The following is an 11,234-nucleotide window of genomic DNA, read 5'->3' as shown; positions in this document are numbered from 1 at the left end:
TCTACGTCACTATGTGGGAAGATTTGCATAATGCCGCCCAAATGTTCACGCAAAGAAAGAAGGCGTAACCTTTATTCTTGCTGTAGTATTGTTGTTGCCGCCGCCGCCATGTCGTGAAGACGCTGTGTGTTTCATTGTGTAAGCGAAACTACTTTGTTTGGCCTTCCAATAGAGGACAATATCCGCTTCGTCATGCCTAGAGTTGATCCGTACTGGTCGCTGAGGAAATACATCAACTTCGCTCTGTGGATCGCCGGATCGGCTTTCACCATGGACGAAGCGGAGTCCAGCCCAGGGTCGTCACATGTGGTTGCTGCAATCGCCGGCCGCACCGTTCTCAAGCCCGCCGTGTGTGACACTGTGTGCATTCGGCCAATCACAACACACTGGATCGCTGGCCAATCAGAGCACACCTCGCTTTTCAGAATGATGAGCTTTGTAAAAAACGATGCGTTTCAGAAAGGCAGGGCATAGAGGAGAAACAATAATGTACAGTACGTGGAAAATAATGTGTTTTTTGAACCTTGAACCGCATAAACACATTTCATTACACCAAATACACCAAATAATGTTATTTTTAGCAACATCATATGACCCCTTTAACTAAGAGTTTTCTCTGAACAAACTCTTAATTTGCTGCTTATTAATAGTTAGTAAGGTAGTCAAGTTTAGGTACGGGGTGGACTAAGGGACCTAAAATACAGTCATGCAGAATAAGGCACTAATATGTGCTTTATAAGTACTAATAAACAGCCAATATGCTAGTAATATGCTTGCTAATAAGCAACTAATTAATAGCAAGAATTGGTCCTTAAAATAAAGTGTTACCGTATTTTCTTTATAATAAGTAGTCTTTTTACGGTGTATGATTTTTTCTGATTTAATGTATAAAATATGTATAAAACAATAAAATAATTTGAGAATTTTTTTTTGGCACTAACAAATTATTATTTGGTTCAAAATATGATTTTTTTTTCTAGTATTACTGACAGAAATTTATGCACTGGAGTGTTTATATATTATATATTGTTGTCAATTAAATGCTGTGTAGAATGAGAATATCCCTTGCAAAAAAAATACCACCTGCTACTGACTAGCAAATGTAATATAGAGCAAAGGACGGTTTGGGAGAGAAATCCCATTTATTTTCTCCATGAAAGAAAGAAAGAAAAGAAAGAAACTAATAGTAATCATATTCAACTCAAGCAATAGTAGGCTTTCCTGCATCTCAAACAACAGAGCATGGTGCTAGCAACGCCAAGGTCATGGGTTTGATTCCCAGGAAAGCAAGTACTGATCAAATGTAAATGTGCACCTTGAATGCAATGTTAGTCACTTTGGATAAAAGTGTCTGCAAAATGCATAAATGTAATACTGCTTCTAATTTACCATACTTAGCACAATACTAAAAACTGCTGCAATTGTACTTCATCTAAATGAACACACATGCATTATATCATGGAATAAACACTGATTTAATGACATTTCAAGTTAATAAAGTAATAAACACTAAGAAATGAGTCTCATGTATAAATGTCTAAGTACCGGAGCATTAACAAAAATATCTAAATATCTGCAACTTTTATAGAGATCATATCATAAATATGTATATACAGGAAATGAAACCGCAACACCAGCAGCATAGATCTGATAGAGCAGAATATGGATCTGAGATTATTTAAATTGTGATAAAAATTGGGAAAATTGTCAGAAAAAAGAAAGCAATAAAAAAACCATTCGGGCTTAAGTCCCAGAAGCCATCCCTTAATGCCAGCCATGGTTTGTCAGGAAAAATACAGATTCAGTTGCAGGTAACAGGACAGTTTATTACGCTCTCACTGAGCACTAGGAAAAAACAATGGGAACACAAAATAGAGGAAGTCCAAATCAAAGTCCACAGGACCAGGAAAGAGCCGCTCAGCAGGGACCAATCCTAGCATCATCCGTGATGCAGCGTCAAAGTTACACTGAGCAGAGCGTCGTTCGTGACGCAGTGTCGAAGATTCACTGAGCTCCCCGATGAGAGCGTTGAGCGTGCAGAGAAGGGCTGGGGCGATGTATCCGAATCTCAACAGAAATTGAGATAGCCAGGGCAGGTAGCAGAACAAATATTGTCGGGCAGGATGAGAAGGAGCGGTTAAAAAACAAAAAGCAAATCAGCACTTGAAGCCTAAAAAGAAACAACACAGCAAGACAAAGCAAACATGACAAGATGGTCATGAGAGAAGCGTTGCACAACATACAATTATGGTCTGACAAAAGACTGATCATGAGAGGATCTAAAATAGGGGAGAGCTAATGAGGAATGAATGGCAACAGGTGTGACAGAAAACACAAAAGAGAATTAAGGATAACGAGTGGAAGGGGAAAACGCCACACTGACAGCGGAGCACATGGTGAGCTGTCAAAACAAAACCCATGTGCTCAGAGACAAGGCACACAGACACTGAGAAAAAGACAACAAAAGACAGCAGATCAGACCGAAGTCATGACATGGTTAAGCACTCACTTTCACTGATGATTTACTGAAAAAAGCAATGATGATTAATTCATGATGAATTTAATTGAATTATTTTTTAAAGCATTTGTAAGAGTTTCAGGTCCTATTTTTGTGCTCTATTCATAAAACAAACAAACAAATATATAAATCAATAAAAATTTTAAAGGTAAATAAATGTAATATAGACAATCGGTAAATACAGGTAGGTGCAAAATTTTGAGGGAAATTATATTGGAGTACGACTAATCTCTTTGAAGTGAGGCTCTTTGTGTAGATCATAGAGGAATTCTTCATATGTCATGCCAATGCCCATGTGGCACTTGTGAGGTCTCCACACATCTTCACCTCGACAGATGCATTCTGCTCATCCTGCTGGGAGCTTCTCTTGATGTGGTAACCTGTTACTGTGATAATCGCTTCATTGTACTTCTGTTAGCAAGGTGTGAGGCACTGTGGGAAATATTGAGATCCCTTATCTCTCCACAGTCTTTCACATCTTTAAATAAGTCTGGGAAAGGTCCTCAAGACAATTGGCTCACCATCACCATCCAACTACAGTTCACGTTATGCATAGTACAGTCTTTCTGGGGGATTTACATGTGGTCACTAGCATCCAATTATAAAAATAAACATTTGAGACATTTGAATCTTAAAAACCACACCTGAGAAAGCAACACATGGATGAAGCAACCATAAAAGTCAAATATTAATTGCCATATGGTATGAGAATGTTTGTTGCTGCCCGACCTTAGCATCATCATGAAAGTGAAAAACAATGTCACTTCATAGAGGATGATTTCATTATTTATTTCATTATTTATTTATTTATTTATTTATTTATTCGTTAAAGGGATATTACAAAGGGTTAACCGTACGGAAAACGAAATTGAGAACATAGGAAAAATCTACAAATTTATTTAAAATAAAAACAATATTCCCAATATATATATTTTTAAAAAATCGTCCTAAGAAACATTCTCTCACACTAATTTTTGAAAGTAACTGTGAAACCCCAGCTAAAGTCGCATAATCTAATTCTGATATAAAGATCGTCAAAGTTGTCATAGCCATAAAAATTACTAAAATATTTAATTTGTGTTTAGTGATGTAAATGATAGACTATATCAATGGATGCCAGATATAGTTCTTAAATTTTAATTTATAACATGATAAATGCTGAAATTTTATTGGGATTTTATTGACACTACGTCTTAATATTTTGCGCAAAATAATACCGTAGTTCCCTTTCGATTCGTTCACTTCGACATTGCATTACTATGCTTATGGGGAAACCCTTTCTCTAAATACTACTGAAGCCTTATTGAATCACGCCAGTGCGAAATATCAGGTGCTTCCCACTCTATATAAGGCAGCGCTTGTACGTCATCCATTTAGAATGTTTTCCTTCAGCCAACCTTCTATGAGAAGCAAGAAGCCTATCAACAAGAGTACTCACCGTGATCTACACGCTGCAGCGGACACGCCTTCTCTCCCCTGCTGTGTTCTAGTGAGCTTCGGACAAGGATGACCTCTCGCGATTGCCTCTCCTGCACAGAGCCAATCGAACTCTCCGATGGCCACGGATCGTGCGTCTTCTGCCTTGGTCACGCCCCATGCAGAGGCAGCGCTTGGGGGGTCGGACTACCCCCACTGCAGAGATATGAGCCTTCAGGAGTAAAGTGCCGCGAGCTTCCAATGTGGATCTGTCCGGGTCAGGTGACTAGCTCGCGCCGGCTCAGTGCCCACGCACTCCTCACCCGCCTGGTGCAGGTTCCCTTCCAGTGTGCTTCATGACTGCTGATCTCCATCCCTCCCCCGGCGGGCAAGATGTGATGTCTTTTGGTGCCATGGAGGACGCTGAGAATGAAGATGATGCCATTTCGGTGGCAGCTTCTGCAAGGGAGGAGTGGTCCAACAGTCCGCTGGATTACACTGCGCCCCACAGCAGAGACGCGGGGGACCTCCATCATAGTGATGTTGAGCTCCTACGCGTCCTGACCAAGGCGGTTGATTAGCTCGGTTTGGAGTGGGCGCCTCCTGCCGAGCCGGCCAGATGCCGTCTGGATGAGTGGTACCTCCAGTGGCCAGACAGCCCTTCTGGACGCACCCGTGAATCTATCAGGTCTCTTTGGAGCGGCGGTGGAGACGTTCACGGAGCGCTTCGTTGAAGCGCAGAAACAGTCTAAGGCCATTAGCCACTTCCTGCCAAAACGCGCCGGCGCGAACCCTCCTGCGCATTCCTGCTCCTCCTCAGCACAGCGCGCTGGAAGACCGCACGCCTCTTCTGCTGCTGTTCGGCGCAAACATGAGCCGGCGGTGAGGCCAAGACAGCCGTGGTCGAAGTGCCGTCAGGGCTCGAAGAGCTAGAGGCCCCGCCCTGAAAGAGGCGGTAGGCCACCGGCACCGGAATCAAAGCCGCGTTCCTGACGCTGTCTCTCAGAGGAGGAAAGCTGCACTCAGCGCCGAAGACGAGCCACTGAAGAAGTCTGCTCGCTCTGCTGTGTGTGTTCACCACGCCCCCTGCCTGTTGCAGGCGGCAAGAACGATTGTCATGTTTGTGTTTTGACTGTTCCACTATGCTGTGCAATAAAGTAAAAAAAAAATACAAAACTCACCTTAATATCAGGGCAATTTTCCTCCTCTCACTCCCCTCTCCCTCATCACTCACTCTCACACTCGTGTGGTATTAAACTGCCCGCCCCCCAACGGCGAGTTATCCATCACGGTGTGCAACTCGCCTCGCCTGCTGTCACAGTTCACAATAGCATGGCAGGCACTGCCAGGGCTATCAGAGTGGGTTATGAAATCAATAAAAAACAGCTACACGCTTCAGTTCTTCCGCAGACCGCCCCGTTTCAACGGTGTGTTAATGTCCAGTGTACGGGAGCAGAATGCCTTAGTTCTGCGAGAGGAAATACACAATCTTCTCGCAAAACCTGCTGTAGAGACAGCGCCCCTTGCAGATCGTGAGAGCGGCTTCTACAGTCGTTATTTTCTGGTGCCAAAGAAAGACGGCGGAATCTTGGATTTGAGACCACCGAATCGCGTGCTTTCGAAGCATTAAAAATGTAGTATACGTCTAGCAAACCCAACAGAATGCTCAAATAGGTGATTAGAGAAGCTCATACTGATATATCAGGCTTTTAATTTGCATGTGAGTGACAGAACTCTAGCGAGACGTGAGCAGGTCTCTGAATGTAGTCATTTGCCAAGAGCTCGGAGATTATTTGGAGTGTCAAGGGAACATCTTTTTATCGAGCTTGTCTTCAGGTCTAAAGCAGCTGTGAAGTCTTCTCTCCAACCTATTAGCCTTAAAGGCCATTAAAGTGCTAATACACTTCCTGTAACTTCAATTGACCGTACGGTAAAATTCTCCAAAAGAGAGTGAAATTAATAAGTTCTCAGCTTCCCACAAAGTCACTGGGGAGTTCTCCTGATTAGGGCATGGCAATTGAAATCCTCTAATATGCGGAATAGGCAATTCTTGGGCTAGAATGAGGTTTGAGTAACCTGCCCTTTAGGTAGAGCACCTGCTTCATTAATCATGTGCCTGTGATAGTATTGGTTCTCCTTTGACAAACGGAGCAGAGCCCAGTGAATCCCATGAGCATCCACATGACCCAGAGCTTCCTACCTCTTGCATCCTTCCACCTCTAGGGCCTCTATATCTGGGAATCCATGGAGAAGTTGCATACAGAACAGGAATTGCAATTTCAAAAGCAATCTGACCTAAGAATCCTCTCTAAATCATATCTCAGGATGAGAATAGTTAGAAATTGAATGATTCTGCTTCCAATTCCACTTAACAAGTCAAAGTCTGCTTTATTGTCAATTCTGCCACATGTACAGCACATACATACAGAGAATTGAAATTGCGTTACTCTCAGACCCTTGTTACATACAGTTAACACTTAACACTAACAGTAGACATAATACAGATAAATACAGTTTAAAAATATATAAAATACAACCTATAATATATAAACAAGGACATTGTAAAAAAAAAAAAGAAAAAAGAAAAGAGATAGAAAAAGTGGCATAAGGCACATGGCAGTTAGAGTGCAAACCAGTGATATAAACAACTGTGAAGATATAATGAGTGTAGTGCAAAAAGAGCTTATCAGTCTGTTAAAGTGATAAAGAGCTAAAGAGCTCAGAGAACAGTCTTTAATTAAACTGTCAGAGAGGTAGTTTGCAGTACAATGGTAATGAGCAGTCTAATGCTGCACAAAGTGACTGGTGCAGGTCAGTCCAGTCAGGAAGTCCAGCAGCCAGTTGCACAGCGAAGTGTTGAGCCCCAGCTGGACCAGTTTGTGAATGAGCTGTTGAGAGATGATTGTGTTGAATGCTGAACTGAAGTCTATGAACAGCATTCTAACAACTAAAGTCATATACTTTAGTTGTTCTCTTAATGAATCTCAGTAATTTCAAGGAAAAAATAACAATGTTTGGAAAAGAAGCCTTATTGCAGCATATTTACTTTTTTTGTCTGTTCTGAATTTTACATTCAATTCAGAATTTTACTTAAAGGATTTGTTTGCACCAACATAATTTCTCATTTACTCACAATGTCCTTCCAAATCCTGACTCTCTTTTCCATGGGACACAAAATTAGACATTTTTCACTATTTTCTATGTAGTTACAATGAACAGGACTGAAGCTTTAAAGTTTTCAGTGAACATAAAATAATTTCACTAAATTGTGACCCATACTGTGAAACCCCATCTAAAGTTTTATTTTTTTGTTGTTTTGTGATTCACTGTTTTATACATAAAATCATCCTACATAATGTAAAGAACATTCTGTGAAAATATAACCTTGATATCTTTAATATTGACTGAGTTAGACATGTCAAAATTTGCTTAATTTTGGACTCAGAAAATCATGTTTTTGAGAAATCCCAATGTAAAGAAAAGCTTATATTTAAAACGGCAACACATTTGAACCATTATTATCCTGACTATGTGCCATATACCATGATAAAGCTGAGATTTTCCCATTTGCAGTGATATACAACACATTTATGGGAAAATTCTTAAAAATTTTGTATAACAGGTCTTCTTATTATGATGCACATGTCTAAAAAGCATAAAAAACATTGAAAGGAATGGGAGGAACCAAAAGAGTTTGAGTGTAGCAACAATTACCTAGTCAATTCAATGATGTGTATAACTTATTAGTAAGATGTAATATAATGTAATATCTAATATATTGTTACACAACATATGTTTTTTCCCCAACTGTTCCCCAAACGTTCAATTAAGAAATAACCGACTATCTTTACGTGAATACACAACTGTAATTCTTTATGTATCTGACCGTTCATTTGTCTGTCTGTTCTGTCTTTGCATGCTGCAGGTATAGGCTATGTGTCAGTCAGTGCGAGTAACGCATTGAGATTTGTGTGTGTGAGAGAGAGAGAGAGAGAGAGCGAGAGAGAGTTTTATTATGATTAATAACTATTTTAACAACAAGCATGTCCTGCACTTTATGTTCTCATTCATGCATGTTTTTTGCCTAAAAACGAAACCGGAACATCAGACGCAAGTGCTTTGCTTCCGTAGGACATGAAACTTTCTATTAGGCTAATACATAAGAGTTATTTTAGCGTAAAAATATGCATTATAGACTAATTAATTTTTTTAAAACATCTAGACTATTCTATTTTTTCTCTCTCTCTCTCATCGACACAGACTCTTTCACAGCATCGCGCTTCATGTCAGATAATTCATCAGCCCGAAGCGTCATGATCAGCATCCAAAGACCAAATTATTTCAACACATATCAGGCATAAAATGTCCTCAAAATAAGGTAATTATCTTGGCAGAATGTTGAGTAACAAAACAAATAAGCTGTTCTTGAAATTTCGGTGATGCCACGAAAAAATCCACACAGAAATCGGAACCCGGCTAAAGTCTCAGTTTTCTTGCCTTTCCCGGCACTGACCTGATTTTCGCCCTTGTGGATTGATATTATGGTCTGTTTGCAGTTTCTAATGATAGAACATAAGTTCCTGAACCCAATGATATGAGATTCAGCAGTGTTTCTGCACCTAAAATAAACCCAGAGACGATTGAAATCAATGTTTAGGAAGCAAACCGCTCTCGGTTACTCACGTAACCTCGGTTCCCTGAGATGAGGGAACGAGACATTGCATTACTATGCTTATGGGGAAAACCTTCCTCCAAATACTACTGAAACCATATTGAATCACGCCAGTGAAACTGGCCAATGGCGTTCAAGCATGCGAAATATGAGGGGCTTCCCGCTCTATGTAAGGCAGCGCTTGTATATCATCCATTCAGAATCTTGACTGAAGCAGTTTGGCATTCTAAGACCCTGATCTAGTTGACACGGCAGTAAGTGCAATGTCTCTGAGGTTACGTGAGTAACCGAGAGCGTACCCTTTCGATTCGTTCAGTTCAACATTGCATTACTATGCTTATGGAGAACGTATAAAATCCCGCCGTGTTACAGCGATGGATCCTGGCTCGACTAAGTATGTCAAGTTTCACATACGGAACCGTAATGAGAGCGGCAATGATATTGGCGCTCTTGGTAAACACAGTTCCGACATGACAACTCTCGGAGGGATTGGCATGGTAATGTACATGACAATGTTAATGTATTTGGTCTTGGTAGAATAGATCTGCTACGCTGCTGCTGCGGCAGAGCAAGTACCGAGACTTGCTACTGCCAATACATCCACAACAAGGTGGAGGGTTTCTGAAGCAAGCTGCAACTGCTACGGCAAGCACTAGTCATATATTTGAATGTTGAGCAGCGAGCTCATTGGCTACCGATACGGAAGAGAACCAATCAGCTGTGCCATGTGATGATGTCATTAGGTCAGATTGAGTTAGACCTATCGGACTGCGCCATCTAGAGTTTCATGCCAGAACTCTGTATTTCAGCCTACAGGACCTAGTTGAAACCATGTAAAAGTCAAACGGGGTGCGGCGACTAGGCGATGCCGCGTCACACCAGGGGCAGAGTTAACGCTGGTAAAACAGAGAATATGAAATGGCGCCGGCACCGACGCCATCACATATAGACCAGTTGAAGTTTGTTTATTTCAACGAAACTGTGTATTGTCATGCAACGGCTGAACTCAAATAAGTAGAGTATGATGATGATTAAGTCCTAAAAGTTTTGATGAACTATATCATAACAATGTAACGAGCTGATAGGGAGCAGCATTGGATTGGTGGTGCGTCAGTACAGGGGTGTATACGACCTGGTCAAAACCACTTAGGCATGCAGCTCAGATCAGGGCTGAGAAGGCGGGTGTGCCGCTCACACTGACAGCACATGTGAGGCAAGCGACGATACATCTAGGTTATAAAACCTCGCGAAAGTGTTGGGTGACGACCAGCCTGCCGCCATGCAAATGTCCTGAATAGATATACCATTTGCCCATGCGGACATGAGCCCATGCGGTGGAGTGGGCATGAACCTCTATAGGACATTCCACGCACTTAGAGCTATAAGCCAAAGCAATTGCGTTGACGATCCAGTGTGACAGCCTTTGCTTGTACACAGGCAGGTCTTTTGTGCGTCCTCCAAAGCATACAAATAGCTGCTCCGAGAGTCTGAACTGTCTAGAGTGCTCAATATAAGTGCGCACCGCACGTACAGGGCACAGCAGGAGTGTATTAAGCGGCTCCGCCCCAGCCGGTGTTTCGGGGCGGAAAGCAGATAGTGTTATGACCTGCACTTTAAATGGAGTCGAAAGCACTTTAGGCACATGACCTTTTCTAGGCTTCAAGGTGAGTCTGCAATCACTTGACCCAAATTCAATACACGAGTCATCAATTGACAGCGCCTGCAGGTCCCCAACTCGCTTAACAGGCCAGCGCGAACAGGAGCTCTGTCTTGAGAGAGAGCACTCGCAAGCTCGCTGATTGTATGGGCTCGAACGGGGGTCCCGTGAGAGCGTCAAGCACAAGTGCAAAGTCCCAAGTGGGTAGGGTGGAAGGGCGAGGATGGTTCAGCCTCCCTGCTCCTTTTAAAAATCGTATGATCAGGTCATTTCTGCCGATTGGGCGATTATCAATGTGCACATGAAAGGCTGTTATAGCGGCCACATACACTTTCAATGTGGATGGCATATGACCACTATCAAATCGCTCTTGAAGGAAGGCAAGCATTATTGGTATTGGGCAGTTGAATGGGTCTTCACCCCACGATACACACCAATTTGTGAAAACTCTCCATTTCTGTGCGTAAAGACGCCTCGTGGAAGGAGCCCTAGCCTCAGAGATAGTGTTCAACACGTACTGAGGAAGTGCATCTGTTACTGGCAAGCTCCATCGAGCGGCCAGACATGAAGGCTCCATGACTCTGGATTTGGGTGCCATATCGTTCCTTGTGCTTGAGAGAGGAGGCTTCCAAGGGAGACCGTGTCAGTGAATAAAACAGCGGGCAGTGAGTGTTCTCCGCTGATGCAAAGAGATCCACCTCCGACCTGCCGAACACATTCCAAATCATATTGACTGTCAAAGGGTGCAATCTCCACTCTCTGTGGATCACCCTGCCCCTCGACAGTAAGTCTGCGCCGTGATTCAGGCGTCCGGGGACATGTACTGCCCGGATGGAGAGGAGGTGTTGATCTGCCCACAGAAGAAGGTCTCTCGCCAGCAGCGGCCGCGAGCTCACACCCCCTTGGTGATTTATAAATGCTGCCACTGTCATGTTGTCCATCCTGATGAGAACGTGACAGTGGAGAATGTC

This window comes from Sinocyclocheilus rhinocerous, unplaced genomic scaffold, assembly GCF_001515625.1.
Source record: "Sinocyclocheilus rhinocerous isolate Xijiao unplaced genomic scaffold, SAMN03320098_v1.1 scaffold1322, whole genome shotgun sequence".
Classification (NCBI taxonomy): Eukaryota; Metazoa; Chordata; class Actinopteri; order Cypriniformes; family Cyprinidae; genus Sinocyclocheilus; species Sinocyclocheilus rhinocerous.
The sequence above is the reverse complement of the archived record's forward strand: the minus strand, read 5'-3'. Positions refer to the sequence as shown.